The sequence below is a fragment of the Melanerpes formicivorus genome, unplaced genomic scaffold (assembly GCF_026170545.1).
Source record: "Melanerpes formicivorus ecotype bairdi unplaced genomic scaffold, bMelFor1.0.p_v2 SCAF_38, whole genome shotgun sequence".
Classification (NCBI taxonomy): domain Eukaryota; kingdom Metazoa; phylum Chordata; class Aves; order Piciformes; family Picidae; genus Melanerpes; species Melanerpes formicivorus.
In genome coordinates, this window is record NW_027142390.1 from 5,124,276 (window position 1) to 5,145,129 (window position 20,854).

The window sequence follows — 20,854 nt, forward strand, 5'->3', positions numbered from 1 at the left end:
CAGCAGCCTGGCCTGCATGGGGAACAGGGTGACAAGCAGAAGCAGGGAAGTTCTCATCCCCTTGTACTCATCACCTCCAGGGATGGTGCCGACCTCCAGGGATGGTGACAAGGCCCCAGCGCCCTAGCAACTGCTGCCTGTGTGCCCAGCTTCCCTTGAGTGTCCTGGAGCTCAGAGGCACAGGGCTAGGGCACTGGGGATGCTCAGACCAGGAGAGCTTGGTTCCTCCAGCCCTGAGGAGGTGTTGATGAAGTTGAGCAGCCTAGCGATCTGTGCCATGGCTCTCTTCTGCACCTCTGGCAGCTGGGAACAGGTGTAGGGCAGCAGCACCTGGGAAGAGAAAAGCTTCTGGTGTGCCAGGAAGGTGGCATGGCACATAATGGCATGAGCAGACTTGCTGAGGGGCAGGGCCTGCCATAGGGCTTGTGACCCCAAGACACATGGGGTGACTACCTCCCTTTGCTGAGGGCTCTGGGATATGGCCTGTGGCTCCCAGCCCCTAGCCGTGTACCAAGGGCCACTGGGAGGGGATGACCCACACCATTCAAACCAGTGGTCACTACCTGTGGGGACCCTGTCCCAAGGCCTGACCTTCAAGATGTTCTGCAGCTCCACGCCGCCAAGGGTGCCAGCGCTGCAGACCAGTGCCTCCAACATGCTGTCCATCGCAGCCAGGGTCTGCAAGGGGTAAAAAGTCTTGAGGACAGCCCTGGAAGGCTGTGGGGGTCAGCCGTGGCTCCGTGGTGTCCAGAAAGGGGCCCTGGGGCAGAGGAGGTCCCCATGGTCCCCCCCATGGCACACCTTGGAGTAGAGGAAATCCGCAGAGCCCCAGCTGTGCTGTGGAGGCAGCCTGAAGACGCTCTTGAAGCAGGCTTGCAGGATGCTGTCCGTGTCTTGCTGAAGCAGCCTGGCTCTACTGCTGGGACAGAGAGATGCACAGCAAGATGAGACAGGGTGGAACAGGGCAGGTTCTTTCAAGTCAGCAAGCTCTTGCAGGGCTGACAGAGGCCACGTGCCCCCACCTAGCACTCAGTGGTGCCAAGCCCCATGGCAGGAAGGGTGATACCAACCACAGAGCCACCGGCTGGCCAAGGGGCCTGCAGACATTGCTGGGTCCAAGCTCAGTCTCCAGCTGGGCCAGGACAAGGATGGAGCACCTGTTAAGAGTGAACTGTTTGTGTTGGTTGTCCCACCACATCAGCACCTCAATTAGCATCAGCTCCCAAGTGAATGACACTTGGAAAAGCAGTGCCAGGAAAAGCTGGGGGAAAATTGCCCTCACCTCCTGCTGGCAGGTGGGCTGCCGGACGGACGATCTTGCCTACGATCTTGATGGCCTGTAAAACACACCCAAATAGGATATTGCTGCAGCCTGGGGGAGCTCAGTGCCTGGGGTGGGCAGGGGAGGGCAGTAGGGGGCCTGGACAGCTGAGAGCAACCCTGGAAGGTCAGCAAGGCCTCAGGCAGCAACTCACTGCTTACCGAGAAGAGTCTCCTGGCACGTTTCTCCTTGAAAGCAGCTTTCGGGCTTCCGAACTGGATCTGAAGGCATCACCCTCCTCTTCCTGCTTCTGTTTCTGGTCATCTCCATCATCTGACTGCTTAGCAAAGCCCTTGCTAGGCACCACGTTTTACATTCTCCATGCCCTCTGCAGCACATTCTAACTAGGATGTCCGTGCCACCCTTCTTTGTCCAAGGATAAGGATGGTCTGAGTCAGCAGGGAGGAGACCAGGGGGCTGTCATCTGTCCTTGCATCTTGAAGGACTGTGGGTGCAAAGCATCAGAGGTGAGGTGACAACCCTGTGTCCCCACCAGGAACTGCACGTTGCACCCCAGGATTCCCTGGGCCAAGAGGGAGCCAGGGGACAGGTGGCTGGGCTGGAGGCTTCTGGTCAAGAATAGCCCCCTCCAGAAACACACGCTCCCCCCAGAGGCCTGATGGGAGCTGACCCTCCCTTACCCCGGCTAGGGCGGATCTCTGTGCCAGGGCACTTCCTCATCCCCACCGCCCTCACTCACCCTCTCTGACATGCTCCATGTCCTCCCGCTCATCCATCAGTCTTCCGATGAGGCCTGAGGGGACAAAACATGTCAGGGACCCCGCTGCCTGTCAGGGACCCCGTAGTCCATTGGGGACCCCACCAGCCAGCCCATATAGCCACACAGCTCCCTGGGGAGGGCTGACCCCCGAGTGCAGCACTGGGGAGGGACGGCTGAGATTGCTGCCAGCCCCAACTGTGCAGGCAGGGCTGGGAGGGGGTGAAGGGGTGCCCCAGAGGGTCTGTGGCAGAACACGGGGATGCTGGGAGACGGAGGAGGGACCCTGGGGATTGTGGCTCACCAATGAACCTCACAGCCTCCAGCCGCAGGGCCTCCTGAGGGTTCCGCAGGTAGCTCTGGCTCTGGTGCAGGTAGTCCTTGGCTCTGCTCCTGTTCTTGGACAGCTGCAGACAGGAGTAGGGTGCAGGGTTTGCACAGAGCTGCCCCGACAGTCCGGTCAGTTTCCCCAGCCCAGCTGCCTGCCAGGTGGCACTGGGGTTCAGAAGGAGCAGAGGACTCCTCAGGAATGCGGATGCCATCCTGGTGGCAGGCCTTGCCCAGGGAAGATCCCAGGGTCTTTGGGACTGTGCTTACCAAGTGCTCGCGGATCCTCCATGCCTGCTCAGTCCCAGCCAGCTGTGCCAGCCTCCTCCAGTGCAGGAAGTGGCCAGCGCTGCAGAGAGCTTCCTGGGAGGCCTGGAGAGCAGCAGAGATGCCACCACCATTAGCAGGGGCACAGGACCCGGTGCCCCCTCTCTTGGCAGGGCTCAGAGGCGCCTGTCCTGGGCCATCTGGGGAAGATGCACCAGTTGGGGACTGATGCTGCCACCAAGTTCAGCAGCCCAGAGGAAGAAAAGGGCAGCAACTCTCTCTGACTGGAAGCCAGTTAGGGCTTTAACATTTTGGCCCTGGTGGCCCCAGGCTCCTTTAGATCCACAGCTCAGTTCTGGGGCTTCAAGGACCCATGCCAGGGGCTGTGTGAAGGGAGGCAGAGGGAGGATAAATGAAGCAGGGGGCAAGGAGAGGGACTCTGCCTGGTCCTACAGATGCAGCAAGCTAGACCTCACGGTGACACGCGTTTGAAGGGCCCAGTGTCAGGACTGCCCTGGCTAAAGGACCAGTTGGGTTGGGAATCCCACCTTGGCCACACTCTTGCTCTCGTCGTGCAGGTGGAAGAGCAGTGGCAGCAGGCTCTTGCACACCACCTTCTTCATCTTTTTCTTTTCTTTGCGCGCCACGAGCCTCATCACATCTCGGAAGAGACGGATGGAGAGCTCCCGCACAGTGTCCGACTCCTGGGGGAGGAGGGGAGGAGGATCTCAGGCCCAGTCTGGTGGGGAGGGAGGGGCTGCCACAGAGATGGACATCCCCAAAGCAGCCACAGGCAGCCCTGCTCCAAAAGGGAGGGAGCTGCTGCTGGCCTGCCACCAGTGTCCCTGACGCCAAAGTGAGCTGAGTCCATGTGGGGCGTTTGGGATGCAGCTGAGGGCAGCAATAGGGTCTGGGGGCTGTGGGGCAGAGCACAGGAGCTGTGGTGGGAGACACAAATGGAAGTGCCCAGTGAGGGGGCACAGGGCTCTCCTCAGACTTACGTTGCCAAAGAGGGGCCAGAGCTCGTCAGCCAGCTCCAGGGCGGTGAGGCTCAGCCTCCTCCTCTCAAGCAGCCGCAGCATGTTGGCGAGCACGGGCAGGGCTGCGGCGCTGCTGGCGCTGTCGTCATCCCGCAGCCGCTCCACGACGAGTGGCAGCAGGACGAGGGTTTTCCTTGCCTGGGTGAGACATGCCACCTCCTTCAGTGAAGCAGCGACCCGTGGCAGGGGCACAAACCCTCTGCCATAGTGCTTGGCAGACAGCGCGGGTTGCGGAGGGCAAGGCCCCGCCAGACCTGGCTCCCCAGGGCGGCCAAGGAAGGAGCAGGGCACAGAGGAGGAGGAGGAGAGCAACGCCCGCTCCTTGCTAGCCCTGTGGCTGCCACTGCTCTGCTCGGGGCTGCTGTCCTGGCTGACCCCTACTCACTGTGTTGGGCCTCTGGGTGAGCCTGAGGATGGCTCTGAGCACCAGGCTGGGCATCCCTAGGCACTGGCTCTGCAGATATATGGCAAAGATTTTCAGGGCATGTTGCAGCTCCTCCTCACAGTCAGAGCGCTCCACTGTCTGAAACACACAGAGTGGCAGCTGTGGCAAGGTGCCCTGCTGGCTCCAAGCGTCAGCTCAGGCCAAGGACACCAAGGGCAAGACCAAGTCCATCTGGAGACTGCAGGAACTGCACAGAGCCCCCATGCCCCACAGCACTGGCTCTGGGAGAGCTGTGTCAGATGGAGCTTGGAACCAATGCCATCAGGCTCACCTCAATGAAGAAGACCATGGCAATCATCTCACAGCTGGGGTCCTGCCCACTGAGGATCTCTGCCAACTGGCAGAAGAAGGCGGAGCGCAGGAACCTTGGCATCGCCATCATCTCCCTGGCAGAGGAAAGGAGGAGATTGGGCAGGTAGATCTCTTTGGGATGTGCACCAGTCTGGACATCTCCAGCCTGCAGCAGCACTCCGAGCCAAGGGGACTGCCCTGCCATCAGCCTCAAGGCAGGGGATGGCAGCGTGGGCTGCCCGGTCCCCAAGGAGCGGGGAGAAGAGGCTCTGACCTGGCCACGATGCGCACTCCCGTGAGGTGGGTCTTGGCTCTGAGCAGGGCGTCCCAGCCCCCCTGTTCCTGGATGGCCAGCACCTGGCTCTTCAAGCCCATGCTGCAGAGCAGCACTCTCATGGACTGCACGGCAGACCTGCACAAGGAGAAATGCTTAGCTCCCACCTGGCCCCCTGGCTTGGCTCTGAGTGGCTGTCAGGGCTGAGAGGACAGGGATGGAGCACCTCATAGGTGTGCACCGCTTCTGTTGCTTGTCCCACCACATCAGCACCTCCTCAGGCATCAGCTCAGTGGTGAATGACACTTGGAAAAGCAGTTGCAGGAAAAGCTGGGGGAAAATTGCCCTCACTTCCTGCTGGCGGATGGGCTGCCAGAGGATCTTGCCTACGATCTCGATGGCCTGCAGAAAACCCCCAGACAAGAGGATATTGCTGCAGCCCGGGGGAGGTCAAGGCCTGGGGTGGGCAGGGGAGGGCAGTAGGGGGCCTGGACAGCTGAGAGCAGCCCTGGAAGCTCAGCAAGGCCTCCCGCAGCAACTCACAGCCATGCAGAGGAGGCGTGGGTTGCTCTCGATGCCGGTCTTGCGCTGAGACCTGTCCATCATCACTCTGACCAGCTCCTGCAGCACCTTCTCCCTGGTCTGGGGCTGGGAGAGCACCACGTTCCACATAGCACTGGCAGCCCTGAAGGGACACAGGGCTCTGTCAGCAGGGACACCGTGAAGGGCGGCCAGGCCCCAGTCCCTCAGGATGGTCTCGGGGCCCCACTGCCAGTGTGAGAGAAGCCCCAAAGGCTGCTGAGGCCCATACCTGCTGCTGCTTTGGGAGAAGTGCAAGAGAGTGGCCACCACCACTCGGGGCTCTTGGTCCATCAGCGCCAGCAGGGCTCTGTCCAGGCTCTTGAGGGCTACCGGTGCCGTGATGGAAGGCAGCTTTCTGTAGATGGCACTCACAATGTCCCTCACCTGGAGGGGAGACACGGGTGGGAGGGGAGATGCCAGCAGGGTGAGCATGGCTGTTCCCACAGCTCCCACTGGGAGCTGCCTCTGTTGCCACTGCAGTATGCAGGCTTGAGCCGGTGTCAGTGCGGGCCAGGAGCAGAGCTGGGGAAGGAATGGCCCCCTGGGGAAGCAGCCATGCCACCCATGGGCTACTCACCATTCCTGGCAGGAAGGCAGAGTCCACCACAAGGCTGTTGACCATGTGGGCAGCCACGTTGACATCGTAGCCGCTTGTGGGCTCCATGGCCGCGATGGCCATGAGGATGATCTCTGTCTGGTTGGAGGGCTGGAGGCATTCTGTGAACATCTGTGGGATGAAGGAGAGAAGAATTGTCACCTACAGCCTGTCTCACAGAGTCTCTCAGCTGTGCAGTGAGAGGGAGATGCAGAGCCTTGCTGTGCTGGGGAGGAGACCGATGGCAGGGCTCAGGGTCCTGAGGGAAAGAGGAGCTCGCTGGGGGCCTTTGCCTAGCCCCTTGCTGAGGAGCAGCGAGAGCCCTGTTCAGCCCCACACCTCAGGTGTCCCTTCAGCCACCCTGACAGCCTGGCCAGGAGCCGTGGGCACTGCTTACCGAGAAGAGTCTCCTGGCACGTTTCTCCCTTAAGAACATCCAAAGCCGCTTCTTTGAGCCCACCTCAGGCTGCAGCAGCCCACGATTAAGTGCCCACTTTCCTGGGAAGCAGCAAAAGTGGGGTGTCAGAAAGGGAGTGCAGAGTGGGAGGTGCAGTCTGAGATGGTTGGACAGAAAAGTCACTGGCAAAGTAAGAGAGCAGCCAGACAGGTCTGGGGAGCAGAGAGCCAGGGAGGGCCCAGGACTGCTGTGGGCAGGGGCGAGGGGCAGTGGCTGTTGAGGCTGCACCAGGCTTTCTCCCTCTCTCCAAGGAGAGTGAGCCCTGGCTGCAATGCCTGGGGCAGCCCATCCCAACACAGCTTTTCTTACTTTGCTGCTGCAGGACGAAGATGTGCACTTGATAGAGAGCTTCTGCAGCCTTGCAGGAGGTCTCCCTGTCCTTGCAGGTGCAGGAGAGGGTGAGCTGCCCCACCAGCTTCCCCAGCAGACCAAACTGATGGATCTTGGGGCACTCATGTCTGAGGATCTTCCTCTGAGCAAAACAGGGGCAGATCTGGGGGAAGAGAGAGAGGATGGGCAGAAGTGGAGGCTGGGCAGAAGGGAAGTGCCAGCTATCCCAGAGCAGCTGGGCAGCAGCCCAGAGCAGGTCAGGGCTACCAGAGCCAGGCTCCTGCCTGTGCCTGGGGCAGTCCTGCTCTGCCCTGCCATGCCCTGGGAAAGAGCATGAGCAGGACAGGGGCAGAGGAAAGACCCCAGCCCCCAAGCAGCTGCTGCCTATGTGCCCAGCTTCCCTTGAGTGTCCTGGAGCTCAGAGGCACAGGGCTAGGGCACTGGGGATGCCCAGACCAGGAACTCAGTACCTCCAGCCCTGAGGAGGTGTTGATGAAGTTGAGCAGCCTAGCGATCTGTGCCATGGCTCTCTTCTGCACCTCTGGCAGCTGGGAACAGGTGTAGGGCAGCAGCACCTGGGAAGAGAAAAGCTTCTGGTGTGCCAGGAAGGTGGCATGGCACATAATGGCATGAGCAGACTTGCTGAGGGGCAGGGCCTGCCATAGGGCTTGTGACCCCAAGACATATGGGGTGACTACCTCCCTTTGCTGAGGGCTCTGAGATATGGCCTGTGGCTCCCAGCCCCCAGCCATGTACCAAGGGCTACTGGGAGGGGGTGACCCACACCATTCAAACCAGTGGTCACTACCTGTGGGGACCCTGTCCCAAGGCCTGACCTTCAAGATGTTCTGCAGCTCCACGCCGCCAAGGGTGCCAGCGCTGCAGACCAGTGCCTCCAACATGCTGTCCATCGCAGACAGGGTCTGCAAGGGGTAAAAAGTCTTGAGGACAGCCCTGGAAGGCTGTGGGGGTCAGCCGTGGCTCCGTGGTGTCCAGAAAGGGGCCCTGGGGCAGAGGAGGTCCCCATGGTCCCCCCCATGGCACACCTTGGAATAGAGGAGAGTCTCACAGCCCCAGCTGTACTCTGGAGGCAGCCCGAAGACGCTCTTGAAGCAGGCTTGCAGGATGCTGTCCGTGTCTTGCTGAAGCAGCCTGGCTCTACTGCAGGGACAGAGAGATGCTCTTCAGACTCAGCAAGGAGGGGCCAGCCCCTGGGTGTGAAACCTAGGGCTGCTGTGAGGGCCACCTGGAACTGGGGGGAGGCCAGGCTGGGGCCTGGGGCACGTACCTCATGCCGGTGATGGCCAGCATGGCTTGCTGCCGCACCGCGGTGTCCAGGCAGTCAATGGGCTCCTCCTGCAGCAGCCACTAGGAAGCACAGCAAGATGAGACAGGGTGGAACAGGGCAGGTTCTTTCAAGCCAGCAAGCTCTTGCAGGGCTGACAGAGGCCACGTGCCCCCACCTAGCACTCAGTGGTGCCAAGCCCCATGGCAGGAAGGGTGATACCAACCACAGAGCCACCGGCTGGCCAAGGGGCCTGCGGACATTGCTGGGTCCAAGCTCAGTCTCCAGCTGGGCCCCCTAGGTGGCATTGGAGCATCTCCAAGGATGGAGACTTGGAGCAGCTCTCTTCCACGCACAGCTGTCCAGCTGAGCCCTCTCCTAGCCCCAGGGCTCTGCCCCTGCTTTAGCCTGACTGGCCCCTCACCTGAATGGTCATGATCACCTCCTCCTGGTAGAAACGAAACACTCCTTGCAGGGTGGAGCCCACACAGAAGGTGCAGAGAGAGTCCAGAAAGATCAACTTCTGGGCCAGACGCTGCCAGCCAGCGAGGGACAGGAAGACAGGCAGTGTCAGTAGGGAGAGACAGGCAGTGGGGGTGCTCAGCACAGCCCTGGCACCTTTGAGCTCAGGACAGGGGCAGAAAGACTGGCCAGGAGACATGGGCACAGCCTTGCAGAAGCGGCCACAATACCTCTGGTCTACACCTGATGAAGCCTAGGATGGCTTTCAGGGTGCTCTCATCCTCCCTTGGCACAGCCCAAGTGGAGCAGGATGGATCTGGCCAGGAGAGAAGAGGCAGGGGTGGGGGGCAGGTGAGGGCCAGAGCCAAGCCCTCTGACTAGCTCCTGGGGGGGTGCTGTTCCTCAGCCCTTGCTGATGGCCGGGGCACCGGTGTCCCCTGTGCACCCCAGGGAGAAGGGTGGCACGGGAAGGGGATCCTGGTGGGCCTGGCCATGAGGACAGGCTGGGCAGCCCCTGCCTGCAGCGCCCACACACTCACCTGCCTGCAGAGGCTGCAACTCACACACCTTGCTGGGCTGTGTTGCAGAGGTGGGAGTTAGGGTGGCTCCACCCTTCTCCACCCAGGCTTTCCGGGAAGTGCCAGGGGGTCTCTCTGCCATCCTGCGAGAGCGACAGGGGGAGAGGAAGGCAGGGAGGGAAGGAGGGAGGGAGCAAAGGGGGGAAAGGGACCCTGCACTAGGCAGGGCGCCCGCTGCCAGGGGCAGCGGGCAGAGGTGTCTCCCTCAAGAGACTCCTCACTACTGGCCTGTCCTAACACTGTCCTCCCGGAGACTGTGCAGGCAGGGCTGGATGACACAGAAAGCCAACGGGACTCCAAAGTACACAGCGATACGAACAGCGCTCCTCGCACTCAGCCGCAGCCACAGGGCTCAAGGACCGAGTCTGTTGGTTGCCCAGGTTACGGCCAACCGCCGGGGCTGGCTGTGTGCTGATTGGTGTGGGGCCCCTGGCTGGGTGCCGATTGGTCGAGCCCCTGGCTGGGTGCTGATTGGTTTGGGCCCCCCCCAGTTATGGTTGTGGTGCAGCCAGTGATGGGTTGGGGTATCGCAAGACCCCGTCCTTGGCCGTGCCTGGGTAGCAGCTGTCTGGGAGGGACAGGCTCGGGAAAGCCTGTCCTGGGGATGCTCTAAATAAACCCCGCTTTTGTCTTGAAACTTGATTGTGAGTGTTCAGGCTCTTTTCTCTTCGGCACCTGGGGAGGCATGGAAGGACAAGTGGGAACATCCTTTGGGGCCAGTTTCTGCAAGGCAACAGCCTCACTTCCCTGGGGAGCAGCAGCCACCACAAGGCTGTTGACCATGTGGGCAGCCACGCTGACATCGTAGCCGCTTGTGGGCTCCATGGCCGCGATGGCCATGAGGATGATCTCTGTCTGGTTGGAGGGCTGGAGGCATTCTGTGAACATCTGTGGGATGAAGGAGAGAAGAACTGACACCTACAGCCTGTCTCACAGAGTCTCTCAGCTGTGCAGTGAGAGGGAGATGCAGAGCCTTGCTGTGCTGGGGAGGAGACCGATGGCAGGGCTCAGGGTCCTGAGGGAAAGAGGAGCTCGCTGGGGGCCTTTGCCTAGCCCCTTGCTGAGGAGCAGCGAGAGCCCTGTTCAGCCCCACACCTCAGGTGTCCCTTCAGCCACCCTGACAGCCTGGCCAGGAGCCGTGGGCACTGCTTACCGAGAAGAGTCTCCTGGCACGTTTCTCCCTTAAGAACATCCAAAGCCGCTTCTTTGAGCCCACCTCAGGCTGCAGCAGCCCACGATTAAGTGCCCACTTTCCTGGGAAGCAGCAAAAGTGGGGTGTCAGAAAGGGAGTGCAGAGTGGGAGGTGCAGTCTGAGATGGTTGGACAGAAAAGTCACTGGCAAAGTAAGAGAGCAGCCAGACAGGTCTGGGGAGCAGAGAGCCAGGGAGGGCCCAGGACTGCTGTGGGCAGGGGCGAGGGGCAGTGGCTGTTGAGGCTGCACCAGGCTTTCTCCCTCTCTCCAAGGAGAGTGAGCCCTGGCTGCAATGTCTGGGGCAGCCCATCCCAACACAGCTTCTCTTACTTTGCTGCTGCAGGACGAAGATGTGCACTTGATAGAGAGCTTCTGCAGCCTTGCAGGAGGTCTCCTTGTCCTTGCAGGTGCAGGAGAGGGTGAGCTGCCCCACCAGCTTCCCCAGCAGACCAAACTGATGGATCTTGGGGCACTCATGTCTGAGGATCTCCCTCTGAGCAAAACAGGGGCAGATCTGGGGGAAGAGAGGGAGGATGGGCAGAAGTGGAGGCTGGGCAGAAGGGAAGTGCCAGCTATCCCAGAGCAGCTGGGCAGCAGCCCAGAGCAGGTCAGGGCTGCCAGAGCCAGGCTCCTGCCTGTGCCTGGGTCTGCCTATGTGCCCAGCTTCCCTTGAGTGTCCTGGAGCTCAGAGGCACAGGGCTAGGGCACTGGGGATGCCCAGACCAGGAACTCAGTACCTCCAGCCCTGAGGAGGTGATGATGAGGTTGAGCAGCCTAGCGATCTGTGCCATGGCTCTCTTCTGCACCTCTGTCAGCTGGGAACAGGAGTAGGGCAGCAGCACCTGGGAAGAGAAAAGCTTCTGGTGTGCCAGGAAGGTGGCATGGCACATAATGGCATGAGCAGACTTGCTGAGGGGCCATAGGGCTTGTGACATTTGGGGTGACTACCTCCCTTAGTTGAGGGCTCTGGGATATGGCCTGTGGCTCCCAGCCCCTAGCCGTGTACCAAGTGCCACTGGGAGGGGGTGACCCACACCATTCAAGCCAATGGAAGTGCCCAGTGAGGGGGCACAGCCTCTCCTCAGACTTACGTTGCCAAAGAGGGGCCAGAGCTCGTCAGCCAGCTCCAGGGCGGTGAGGCTCAGCCTCCTCCTCTCAAGCAGCCGCAGCATGTTGGCGAGCACGGGCAGGGCTGCGGCGCTGCTGGCGCTGTCGTCATCCCGCAGCCGCTCCACGACGAGTGGCAGCAGGACGAGGGTTTTCCTTGCCTGGGTGAGACATGCCACCTCCTTCAGTGAAGCAGCGACCCGTGGCAGGGGCACAAACCCTCTGCCATAGTGCTTGGCAGACAGCGCGGGTTTCGGAGGGCAAGGCCCCGCCAGACCTGGCTCCCCAGGGCGGCCAAGGAAGGAGCAGGGCACAGAGGAGGAGGAGGAGAGCAACGCCCGCTCCTTGCTAGCCCTGTGGCTGCCACTGCTCTGCTCGGGGCTGCCCCCTATACAAGGAACCCTGGGGGGCTATGTGCTTCTCTCTCCAGCCACACCTGAGTCGGCTGATTTGGTTGTTGCTTTTGGTTTTGGCTTAATATACATATTTTGTAGTTCTGATTCAAAGACTTTGTCTCCCTTACTGTTATTTGTGAGCAGGGTGTTTGTCACACTTTCATGGGGCACTGTGGCACAAGGGGCACCGTGCCAGGGGGACCAGGACAAGTGTGGCCTCCTGCCAGCACCTCCCTGCCCCACAGATGCCCCCTTGGAGAGGGGTGTCACCTTCTTGGCATGCAGCAGGACAAGGGAGTTGGCGTGGGGGGGTGTTTGTGCCTGCCCAAAGTTACAGGGGATGATGGTGTAGAAATGGAAGGAGAGGCTGGGAGGGAGTCTTGTTCTGCTTGAGGAAGGCTCTACAAAGGGACCTGGACAGGCTGGATCAAGGGGCCAGGGCCAGCTGTATGATACTAAACCAGGCCAAGGGCTGGGTCCCGCACTTGGATCACAACACCACCCCAGGCACGGGGAATGGTGGCTGGAAAGCTGCCCTACAGAGAAAGCACTGAGGGTGTTGGGTCAAAAGCACCTGAATATGAGCCAGCCCAGGTGGCCAAGACAACCAACAGCAGCCTGGCCTGCATGGGGAGCAGTGTGACAAGCAGAAGCAGGGCAGTTCTCATCCCCTTGGACTCATCACTGCTGTGGCAGTCTAGGCTGGGTGCTTCCTGGGCTGCCACACAAGTTACACCTCCAGTGTCCCGGGTGCCCAACCCAGGAGGTGGAGAGAGGAAGCTGCATCTTTCTACCCCCCAATTCTGCACCCTACAAATGCATCTGCAAAGTCATTCTCTTCCTCTTTCTTCCCTCTCTGCTCCCTATCGGGTAATGGCAGGGGAGTACCTCAGGCCTCTAGGCCTGTTTAGGCCTAATGCCAGTATAAGAAGCGGGGGGGCAGCCTCAGGCCTGGCCAGCCTGAGACTAGCCTAGCAGTGGGGGAGGAAGACAGAGGCCTGGGGGTTTTGGGTGCAGCCTCAGGTGGGGAGAAGGGAAGCCTGAGACTTTTGGGGTGTGGTGCAAGGGAATTCTGTATGCTTTGGCATATCTCTGCCACTGTGCTTTGTGGTTTCTTTGTAGAATATCAATTCCTTTTCCACTTAAACTTTCCATCACTCTCTGGAGCACACAGTTCAGTTTTGAGGCCCTCACTACAAGAATGACAGACTCACACAGAATCACAGAATCACCAGGGTGGGAAGAGACCTCAAAGATCCCCAAGTCCAACCTGTCACCACAGACCTCATGACTAAACCATGGCACCAAGTGTCACATCCAGTCCCCTCTAGAGCAACTCCAGGGATGGTGACTCCACCACCTCCATGGGCAGCTCATTCCAATGCCTAACAACTCTCTCAGTGAAGAACTTTCTCCTCTGGAGCAGGTCCAAAACTGGACCAATCAAGCTGATGAAGGGTCTGGAGAAAGTTCTTAGGAGGAGTGGCTGAGGGAATGGGGGGTGTTCAGTCTGGAGAAAAGGAGGCTGAGGGTTCTCTACAACTCCTTGAGAAGAAGAGGTTGTAGTGAGGTGGGGGTTGGTCTCTTCTCCACAGTTAACAAGTGACAGGAGAAGAGGAAGTGGCCTCAAGTTGTGCCAAGGGAGGTTTAGGTTGAGGAGGACAGGGCCAGCCCAGCTGAAGTGCTTCTATGCGAATGCGCGCAGCTTGGGCAACAAACAGGATGAGTTAAGGGGCACTGTGCTGCTGGGATGCCACGACATAGTGGCTGTTACTGAAACTTGGTGGGATGAATCCCATGACTGGAATGTAGGCATAGATGGGTATAAACTCTTTAGGAAGGATAGGCAGGGAAGGAGAGGAGGAGGTGTTGCCCTCTATGTCAATAGCCAGTTAGAATCAGTGGAGCTCCAACTGGGGAGGGATGATGAGTTCGTTGAGAACGTATGGGTTAAAATTAAAGGCAGGACAGGGGAAGGGGATATTACTGTGGGGGTCTCCTACAGGCCACCTGACCAGCAGATCCAAGCAGATGAGGCCCTCCATAAGCAAATAGAAGCAGCTTCCAGGTCACAAGCCCTGGTCCTCATGGGTTATTTCAACCACCCGGACATCTGCTGGAGGGACAACACAGCAAGGCACCAGCAATCCAGGATGTTCCTGGACTGCATAGAAGACAACTTCCTCCTCCAAATGGTAGAGGAACCAACAAGAAATGGTGCTATGCTGGACCTTGTTCTCACCAACAGGGAAGGGATGGTAAGCAATGTGAGGCTCATAGACGGCCTTGGCTGCAGTGACCATGAAGCAGTTGCATTGAATCTCCTCAGGGCAATCAGGAGGAAGTATTCCAAGCTCACGACCCTAGACTTTAGGCGTGCAGATTTTGATGGCTTCAGGGATCTGCTAGCCAAAGTGTCGTGGGACAAAGCCCTGGAGGGAAGAGGGACCCAGGACAGCTGGGCAGTATTCAAGGACCACCTCCTCTGTGTCCAGGAGCTCTGTATACCAACAAAGAGAAAAGCAGCTAAGAATGCTAGGAGGCCTGCCTGGATGGACAAGGAGCTACTGGACACACTATTACTTAAAAGGAAACTCTACAGGCAGTGGAGAGAAGGACAGGTAGAACAGGGGGAATATAAGGAAGCTGCCTGAGCAGCAAGAGTCCTGGTTAGGAAAGCCAAAGCAGAGTTTGAATTGAATCTAGCCAGGGAGATTAAAGGGAATACTAAGAACTTCTACAGGTATATTAATGGGAAGAAGAAGCCTAGGGAAGGTGTGGGCCCCCTCAGAAAGGAAACTGGTGACATGGTCACAAGTGATGAGGAAAAGGCTGAGGTACTTAATAACTTCTTTACCTCAGTCTTCACTGCAAGGGCCTCTAGCCACACTCCTGATGTTATGGAAGACAAAGCCAGGGATGGGGAGGAAGAACTGCCCATTGTAAGTGCAGATCAGGTTCGTGATCATCTGAAGAACCTGAAAGTGTTCAAGTCCATGGGACCTGACGGGATACACCCACGGGTGCTGAGAGAACTGGCAGATGAGGTTGCTAAGCCCCTCTCTATTATATTTCAAAAGTCATGGCAGTCTGGGGAAGTCCCCACAGACTGGAAAAGGGGAAACATTGCCCCCATCTTCAAAAAGGGCAAGAAGGAGGAACCAGGGAACTACAGGCCAGTCAGTCTCACCTCTGTGCCTGGAAAGATCATGGAGCAGATCCTCCTGGAGTCACTACTCGCTCAAAAGAATAGTGAAGAGGTGATTGGGAACAGTCAGCATGGCTTTGCCAAGGGCAAATCCTGCCTGACCAACCTGGTGGCCTTCTATGAGCAGGTGACAAAATTAATAGATGAGGGGCGAGCAACTGATGTCGTTTACCTGGACCTGAGCAAAGCCTTCGACACTGTCCCACACCACATCCTGGTCTCCAAACTGGTGACACATGGGTTTGATGGGTGGACCACTAGATGGATAAGGAACTGGCTTGATGGCTGCACCCAAAGAGTGGCTGTCAATGGCTCCATGTCCCAGGGGAGGCCAGTGACAAGCAGAGTCCCTCAGGGATCAGTCCTGGGACCTGTCTTGTTCAACAACTTTGTGGGTGACATGGACAGTGGCACTGAGTGCACCCTCAGCAAGTTTGCTGATGACACCAAGCTGTGTGGTGCAGCAGACAGGCTGGAGGGAAGGGAGGCCATCCAGAGGGACCTTGACAGGCTGGAGAGGTGGGCACAAGCCAACCTCATGAAGTTCAATAAGAGCAAGTGCAGGGTCCTGCATCTGGGTCGAGGCAATCCCAGGCACAAATCCAGGCTGGGCAGTGACTGGCTGGAAAGCAGCCCTGAGGAGAGAGACTTGGGGGTGCTGGTGGACAAAAAGCTCAACATGAGCTCTCAGTGTGCACTTGCAGCCCGCAAAGCCAATCAGATCCTGGGCTGCATCAGGAGAAGTGTGGCTAGCAGGGCAAGGGAGGTGATCCTCCCCCTCTACTCAGCCCTGGTGAGACCCCACCTGGAGTACTGTGTCCAGTTCTGGAGCCCCTATTACAAGAGGGATGTGGAGGTGCTGGAACGTGTCCAGAGAAGGGCCACAAGGATGATCAGAGGGCTGGAGCACCTCTCCTATGAGGACAGACTGAAGGAGTTGGGGCTGTTCAGTCTGCAGAAGAGAAGGCTCTGAGGTGACCTAATTGTGGCCTTCCAATATCTGAAGGGGGCCTACAGGAAGGCTGGGGAGGGACTTCTCAGGATCTCAGGTAGTGCTAGGACTAGGGGCAATGGAATGAAGCTGGAGGTGGGGAGATTCAGGCTGGATGTGAGGAGGAGGTTCTTCACCATGAGAGTGGTGAAGCCCTGGAATGTGTTGTCCAGGGAGGTGGTTGAGGCCCCGTCCCTGGGGGTGTTTAAGAGCAGGCTGGATGAGGCTCTGGGCAGCCTGATCTAGTGTGGGGTGTCCCTGCCCATGGCAGGGGGGTTGGAACTAGATGATCCTTGTGGTCCCTTCCAACCCTGAATGAAACTATGAAACTAAGATTGGATATTAGAAGACATCTCTTCACCAGTAACAGTTACCAAAGGCTGAAACTGGCTCCCCAGGGAGGTGGTGGAATTCCCATGCCTGGAGGTGTTTCAAATGTGCAACAATGTGGTACTGAGGTTTAGCAGCAGACTTGGTAGAGTTAGACAATGGTTAGACTGAAGGATCCTCAAGGTCTCTTAAAAGAAATTTATTCTGTGATGGGAGTGGGTGGGGTGGGAAATTCTCCCAGAAAGCGGTTTTCAGGGCTTCCAAAGGGGATGTGAAGGCTTCATTGTCCTCTTCCTTCTTCTCTTTCTTGTCACCACCATCTTCATGGCAGGGCTCAGGGTCCTGAGGGAAAGAGGAGCTCGCTGGGGGCCTTTGCCTAGCCCCTTGCTGAGGAGCAGCGAGAGCCCTGTTCAGCCCCACACCTCAGGTGTCCCTTCAGCCACCCTGACAGCCTGGCCAGGAGCCGTGGGCACTGCTTACCGAGAAGAGTCTCCTGGCACGTTTCTCCCTTAAGAACATCCAAAGCCGCTTCTTTGAGCCCACCTCAGGCTGCAGCAGCCCACGATTAAGTGCCCACTTTCCTGGGAAGCAGCAAAGGTGGGATGTCAGAAAGGGAGTGCAGAGTGGGAGGTGCAGTCTGAGATGGTTGGACAGAAAAGTCACTGGCAAAGTAAGAGAGCAGCCAGACAGGTCTGGGGAGCAGAGAGCCAGGGAGGGCCCAGGACTGCTGTGGGCAGGGGCGAGGGGCAGTGGCTGTTGAGGCTGCACCAGGCTTTCTCCCTCTCTCCAAGGAGAGTGAGCCCTGGCTGCAATGTCTGGGGCAGCCCATCCCAACACAGCTTCTCTTACTTTGCTGCTGCAGGACGAAGATGTGCACTTGATAGAGAGCTTCTGCAGCCTTGCAGGAGGTCTCCCTGTCCTTGCAGGTGCAGGAGAGGGTGAGCTGCCCCACCAGCTTCCCCAGCAGACCAAACTGATGGATCTTGGGGCACTCATGTCTGAGGATCTCCCTCTGAGCAAAACAGGGGCAGATCTGGGGGAAGAGAGAGAGGATGGGCAGAAGTGGAGCCTGGGCAGAAGAGAAGTGCCACTGAGGGTGTTGGGTCAAAAGCACCTGAATATGAGCCAGCCCAGGTGGCCAAGACAACCAACAGCAGCCTGGCCTGCATGGGGAACAGTGTGACAAGCAGAAGCAGGGAAGTTCTCATCCCCTTGGACTCATCACCTCCAGGGATGGTGCCGACCTCCAGGGATGGTGACAAGGCCCCAGCGCCCTAGCAACTGCTGCCTATGTGCCCAGCTTCCCTTGAGTGTCCTGGAGCTCAGAGGCACAGGGCTAGGGCACTGGGGATGCTCAGACCAGGAGAGCTTGGTTCCTCCAGCCCTGAGGAGGTGTTGATGAAGTTGAGCAGCCTAGCGATCTGTGCCATGGCTCTCTTCTGCACCTCTGGCAGCTGGGAACAGGTGTAGGGCAGCAGCACCTGGGAAGAGAAAAGCTTCTGGTGTGCCAGGAAGGTGGCATGGCACATAATGGCATGAGCAGACTTGCTGAGGGGCAGGGCCTGCCATAGGGCTTGTGACCCCAAGACACATGGGGTGACTACCTCCCTTTGCTGAGGGCTCTGGGATATGGCCTGTGGCTCCCAGCCCCTAGCCGTGTACCAAGGGCCACTGGGAGGGGATGACCCACACCATTCAAACCAGTGGTCACTACCTGTGGGGACCCTGTCCCAAGGCCTGACCTTCAAGGTGTTCTGCAGCTCCATGCCGCCAAGGGTGCCAGCGCTGCAGACCAGTGCCTCCAACATGCTGTCCATCGCAGACAGGGTCTGCAAGGGGTAAAAAGTCTTGAGGACAGCCCTGGAAGGCTGTGGGGGTCAGCCGTGGCTCCGTGGTGTCCAGAAAGGGGCCCTGGGGCAGAGGAGGTCCCCATGGTCCCCCCCATGGCACACCTTGGAGTAGAGGAAATCCGCAGAGCCCCAGCTGTGCTGTGGAGGCAGCCTGAAGACGCTCTTGAAGCAGGCTTGCAGGATGCTGTCCGTGTCTTGCTGAAGCAGCCTGGCTCTACTGCAGGGACAGAGAGATGCACAGCAAGATGAGACAGGGTGGAACAGGGCAGGTTCTTTCAAGCCAGCAAGCTCTTGCAGGGCTGACAGAGGCCACGTGCCCCCACCTAGCACTCAGTGGTGCCAAGCCCCATGGCAGGAAGGGTGATACCAACCACAGAGCCACCGGCTGGCCAAGGGGCCTGCAGACATTGCTGGGTCCAAGCTCAGTCTCCAGCTGGGCCAGGACAAGGATGGAGCAGCTGTTAAGAGTGAACTGTTTCTGTTGGTTGTCCCACCACATCAGCACCTCAATTAGCATCAGCTCCCAAGTGAATGACACTTGGAAAAGCAGTGCCAGGAAAAGCTGGGGGAAAATTGCCCTCACCTCCTGCTGGCAGGTGGGCTGCCGGACGGACGATCTTGCCTACGATCTTGATGGCCTGTAAAAAACACCCAAATAGGATATTGCTGCAGCCTGGGGGAGCTCAGTGCCTGGGGTGGGCAGGGGAGGGCAGTAGGGGGCCTGGACAGCTGAGAGCAACCCTGGAAGGTCAGCAAGGCCTCAGGCAGCAACTCACTGCTTACCGAGAAGAGTCTCCTGGCACGTTTCTCCTTGAAAGCAGCTTTCGGGCTTCCGAACTGGATCTGAAGGCATCACCCTCCTCTTCCTGCTTCTGTTTCTGGTCATCTCCATCATCTGACTGCTTAGCAAAGCCCTTGCTAGGCACCACGTTTTACATTCTCCATGCCCTCTGCAGCACATTCTAACTAGGATGTCCGTGCCACCCTTCTTTGTCCAAGGATAAGGATGGTCTGAGTCAGCAGGGAGGAGACCAGGGGGCTGTCATCTGTCCTTGCATCTTGAAGGACTGTGGGTGCAAAGCATCAGAGGTGAGGTGACAACCCTGTGTCCCCACCAGGAACTGCACGTTGCACCCCAGGATTCCCTGGGCCAAGAGGGAGCCAGGGGACAGGTGGCTGGGCTGGAGGCTTCTGGTCAAGAATAGCCCCCTCCAGAAACACACGCTCCCCCCAGAGGCCTGATGGGAGCTGACCCTCCCTTACCCCGGCTGGGGCGGATCTCTGTGCCAGGGCACTTCCTCATCCCCACCGCCCTCACTCACCCTCTCTGACATGCTCCATGTCCTCCCGCTCATCCATCAGTCTTCCAATGAGGCCTGAGGGGACAAAACATGTCAGGGACCCCGCTGCCTGTCAGGGACCCCGTAGTCCATTGGGGACCCCACCAGCCAGCCCATATAGCCACACAGCTCCCTGGGGAGGGCTGACCCCCGAGTGCAGCACTGGGGAGGGACGGCTGAGATTGCTGCCAGCCCCAACTGTGCAGGCAGGGCTGGGAGGGGGTGAAGGGGTGCCCCAGAGGGTCTGTGGCAGAACACGGGGATGCTGGGAGACGGAGGAGGGACCCTGGGGATTGTGGCTCACCAATGAACCTCACAGCCTCCAGCCGCAGGGCCTCCTGAGGGTTCCGCAGGTAGCTCTGGCTCTGGTGCAGGTAGTCCTTGGCTCTGCTCCTGTTCTTGGACAGCTGCAGACAGGAGTAGGGTGCAGGGTTTGCACAGAGCTGCCCCGACAGTCCGGTCAGTTTCCCCAGCCCAGCTGCCTGCCAGGTGGCACTGGGGTTCAGAAGGAGCAGAGGACTCCTCAGGAATGCGGATGCCATCCTGGTGGCAGGCCTTGCCCAGGGAAGATCCCAGGGTCTTTGGGACTGTGCTTACCAAGTGCTCGCGGATCCTCCATGCCTGCTCAGTCCCAGCCAGCTGTGCCAGCCTCCTCCAGTGCAGGAAGTGGCCAGCGCTGCAGAGAGCTTCCTGGGAGGCCTGGAGAGCAGCAGAGATGCCACCACCATTAGCAGGGGCACAGGACCCGGTGCCCCCTCTCTTGGCAGGGCTCAGAGGCGCCTGTCCTGGGCCATCTGGGGAAGATGCACCAGTTGGGGACTGATGCTGCCACCAAGTTCAGCAGCCCAGAGGAAGAAAAGGGCAGCAACTCTCTCTGACTGGAAGCCAGTTAGGGCTTTAACATTTTGGCCCTGGTGGCCCCAGGCTCCTTTAGATCCACAGCTCAGTTCTGGGGCTTCAAGGACCCATGCCAGGGGCTGTGTGAAGGGAGGCAGAGGGAGGATAAATGAAGCAGGGGGCAAGGAGAGGGACTCTGCCTGGTCCTACAGATGCAGCAAGCTAGACCTCACGGTGACACGCGTTTGAAGGGCCCAGTGTCAGGACTGCCCTGGCTAAAGGACTGCCCTGGCTAAAGGTTGGGAATCCCACCTTGGCCACACTCTTGCTCTCGTCGTGCAGGTGGAAGAGCAGTGGCAGCAGGCTCTTGCACACCACCTTCTTCATCTTTTTCTTTTCTTTGCGCGCCACGAGCCTCATCACATCTCGGAAGAGACGGATGGAGAGCTCCCGCACAGTGTCCGACTCCTGGGGGAGGAGGGGAGGAGGATCTCAGGCCCAGTCTGGTGGGGAGGGAGGGGCTGGCACAGAGATGGACATCCCCAAAGCAGCCACAGGCAGCCCTGCTCCAAAAGGGAGGGAGCTGCTGCTGGCCTGCCACCAGTGTCCCTGACGCCAAAGTGAGCTGAGTC

General features: G+C 58.9%; 1 long non-coding RNA gene across 1 annotated transcript; it reads right to left on the reverse strand.

Annotated features, from left to right (window-relative positions):
* Positions 1-16,379: 16,379 nt before the first annotated feature.
* On the reverse strand, positions 16,380-17,452 carry LOC137450805 (uncharacterized). The gene is made up of 3 exons (XR_010989652.1): positions 17,045-17,452; positions 16,676-16,776; positions 16,380-16,537 (listed from the first exon to the last, which is right to left on the reverse strand). It is a non-coding gene; the product is annotated as an uncharacterized lncRNA (long non-coding RNA).
* Between the last annotated feature and the right edge of the window lie 3,402 nt (positions 17,453-20,854).